Below are 3,161 nucleotides of genomic sequence, written 5' to 3'. Positions count from 1 at the left end.
TATAGATATATATATATATATATACACACATCAATCCTAGAAACTGCTTTTTAAATCATACCAGTTTTCTGGATGTCACAAATAATAGTCAATCAACATTATAAAGGTTCCCCCCATTATTAGGCTGCAGAATTTGTAAGGGTGATTATAATGTTATTAAACCTTCAGTGTTCATGATGACAATCATTCTATAGCAAGCAGAATGTGTGAAAAGAAATTGGATACTGATATCCATTATCCACTAATGTAACTAATTCATGTTTATTAAAAGAATAATGGATAAAAGAAAGAAATAAAACCTTTATACCAAACTGAGATCTTAAATTTTATCAGATCTTAGCTAAATACTTTGCTACATATATAAGATATACATCAAATATGTCAACACCACCCCCTATGACTTTCTGACTCATTACCTTCAAAAACGCCTGGAGGTAGCATGGTGCAACCAAGTTCACAACAAGTACTTCAGGCTGTTTACCGATCAAATTATACATGGATCAAGTATCATGTAGCATTTGCAGGATACATCTATTCCTAAATGCCCAGTTTTACTACAGTCTACAGTTCTACATTGAAACTGACTGTTCTGGTGAGCTATAGCATGCATATCTGTCCTTTAAAAAGTCTACCCAGTTGTCTTAATGTACAAAACGCTTCTCATAAACTCAGCCGTTATCCACATACAGATAGCATATTAAACGGATGGGCATCTGCGGCTTAAATGTGGGCTACATACCCCTGTGGCGCTGTGCTCCCCTCGGCAGTGTGGGCATGCTGTACGTCGGAGCTGTGATGACAATCCAGCACCTTGGAGAGCGCTCCGGATCTGCGTGCCTATAGAGAGCGGAGCGCCGGAGCTGTCTGATCAGAACCACACACTGAGCGCTATCTAAAGTCATGGCAATGTCTACCGCCTTCACTTCACACTTACAATTCATCCAACTCTACTGCAACTGATCTCTGCATTGAACGCACTTCTACTACACCTCCAAATGCTAATGAACTCTCTATAGTCCACTAGAAAGGCACACAGGTCATCTCTACAGGTGTCGGTTATACTGCTCTCCCCTTATGCTTTATTATGTTCTACCTATATGTGCAGGGTTCTCATATAAATTGATATTCTAGCTATGAGCGATTCAGCTGGTGTGGAACTACAAGCACCTGCATGCCCAGCTGGTGGAAGTATCCAGTGTATGATGCCAGGGTGTCATTCCAGCAAAGACTGGCTTATTAGCCCTGACTTACTGCATTCTGATATTAAGTTAACTAGAGGACAAACGCAACATGGGTGGTCTTGAATTAAAGCTGATCTCTCTCAATCAGCAATATTATCTAAACTAAGGTCCTGGGGGGGCTCCCATTCTTGCACAGTGTTACCCCAGGTGACAGGGTTCCAAGTTGTGAGTCAGTCTAAACGCCCTGCATTCAATCCAGCAATCTAGTGATTAAGGCTCAGTCATGAGCTACTATGGGTTCTATTTACAAAAGGGTGAAGAGTTTGGAGAAGGCAGGAGAAGGGAACAATCTAGGACAACATAGCTGAGCTGGTTAGTGAGCTGAATTGGAGAATGTTTCCAAATCGGCAATTTTGTCCTAGATTGTTCACTTCTCCTGCCTTCTCTAAACTCTTCACCCTTTAGTGAATAGACCTGTATGTTTGTGTGGATAGATGGATGCATAATACTTTTCAGGGGCTGTGATAATCACATTGCTTTCTGCTGGTTGGTTATACACACCCTATTGTACTTACCTGTAGGTGATTAGGGGAATTCTGAAATTGACTTAAGGTCATGTATGTTACAGATCTTTTTCAGTACCCCCCCCCCAAGAGTCAGGCGAGTCACAACAAGTTTTAATTGAGTCTATCCAAAAATCCAAGTGAACATGTTTTATGCACCCTTATGTAATGAACCTGTGCCAATGCTCATGAATTAGCATTCGGTGTGAGCAGATCCTCATACCTGTGCAGGTCATCTGTGTCTCTGCTAAGACACCTGCAAATGAAAACTCATTTGAAGAAAGGCAATGAGGCAGCACTATCCCATGTTGTATATTTGTGAATGGGTTTTATAATACTTGACATGCAGTCACTCTCACTGCTGCCTCTCTTATCAATTGCATAGTGAACATAAGGGCTTGTCAGATTTTACCATTAGCATATCTTCTGCTTTACGCTGTGCCAGCTTGGAGAAAGCCTGCCAGTATTTATCCGTGTGTTCGTCTTCATACATACCCGCAACACGCAACTGGACAGCTGAGCATAGAAGGCACGCTATAGTGACCGGGCGAGCTGCGCGCTATTTACTAACGTACAGTGTGCAGGCTGCTGACCTCTTCCCCATGCGCTCTCATCTTCTGACATCTCAGATTCATTAGACTCGGAGATATTCTTTCACAATGCCCATTTCATCACAACATGACTAATGTGCATGAACTACTATCTCCAAGAACAAAGAAGACTTAAATCGCTATAAGGTAGACAAATAGCAAACTGGAGATCAGAGGAAGGAAAAAGAGTGCAGTTAATATCACTTTACAAATGCACTTTCATGAGACTTTTGTATAATATAATGATGGAAAACAAAGACTGTAATGGTCAGAGGCAGTTTGCAGAGTTTTCCTTAACACGATTACGTACCTCGGGAGTAGACACATTTCTAAGGACCGTAATACAGATCTGGAGTTCTAGCTAAGAGGAACTGTCATTTGTTCTTTGATCAAATGTTAGAAGTTTGGGGATGACCAGCCCTCCTCACCACAAAGTGCAAGCCTCTATTTCCCGACGATCTAATTCTATTCTACATAGACACCTGGTGTACAGTCCATCAGCACCATGACACGCAATGATCCAGGGCTGATATTCTCCATAGTAGATAACTAATACAATCCTGTTCAGACAATATCATACTTCTGTATGAGTAGCTTCTTGATTTCCCAAATGACTGTCATTAGCATATAGAGTGGACGCAATGTAGCATGTTGTGCTAGAAGTGTTCTGTAACAACACTCTCTCCTCTCTCCTACGTCTGATCATCACTCTCGCTTGTCTGACAAAGTTCACATTCACACTCCTTTCCTTTCTTTGTATATACATAAAAAGTCCATGCAAAACTGGGGGGGGGGGGGCTTGCAGATATATGACCAAAAAGGGGGAA

Source organism: Nanorana parkeri, unplaced genomic scaffold (genome assembly GCF_000935625.1).
Source record: "Nanorana parkeri isolate BGI_ZX_2015 unplaced genomic scaffold, ASM93562v1 scaffold152, whole genome shotgun sequence".
Lineage (NCBI taxonomy): Eukaryota > Metazoa > Chordata > Amphibia > Anura > Dicroglossidae > Nanorana > Nanorana parkeri.
The sequence above is the reverse complement of the archived record's forward strand: the minus strand, read 5'-3'. Positions refer to the sequence as shown.